The following is a 746-nucleotide window of genomic DNA, read 5'->3' as shown; positions in this document are numbered from 1 at the left end:
TAGAGGATATTTGAGCTAAAGACACTGGAGATAGACCCAGCCACGCAGGGGAACACTAATAAACACACTGTATAACCCTCGGCTGGTACAAGATTAATCGCAATCGCTGGTGCTGAAAACAAAAATAAAACGCAGTCCTAATCATCCATAAGCACGTCACTCCCCAACCCCAGGGAAAACACTGTCTGTAAAACTTGAAATAACATAGAGTGTGTAAAGCTGCATAGGAGACAGGAGGAGTATGAACTTTGGGACATTGAAACTTATATATTTTTAAGAGTCATCACAGACTACCACACCGTGAGAGGCTAGAGGGCGCAGGCCTGTCCCCACCCTACCCACCCAGCGCTTAACAAGCATCACAGTGAAATTGCATTCAAACTTATTTTGAGGCCTGAAAAACAATAGAGAAAAACAGCAAACTAGTGGTGTTTCAGGCACAGGGGAATCACAGTACTGGCGAAGTCGACTGACAAAATATCAAAGCTGCATGCAAAAGTATTATAACTCCTATATAAAAACAGGGACAATGACAGGCAGACTCAAAAACGCAGAGAAAAAAGAGTCATATAGAGACACCACAGACCTCAATGGAGGCGGAAGCCTAGGCAAATTCTAACTCTATGGACACCCACCCAATTGTCACACAGATATCTGCGTTGTTTCTACCAAAAATTGAGCAGTTACAAACAGGGATGGACTCGCTTACAACTGAGGTTAAGTCATTTAACGGCAGATTAACGCAG

The sequence above is a fragment of the Bombina bombina genome, chromosome 3 (genome assembly GCF_027579735.1).
Source record: "Bombina bombina isolate aBomBom1 chromosome 3, aBomBom1.pri, whole genome shotgun sequence".
NCBI lineage: Eukaryota > Metazoa > Chordata > Amphibia > Anura > Bombinatoridae > Bombina > Bombina bombina.
Note: the sequence above shows the minus strand (reverse complement) of the source record.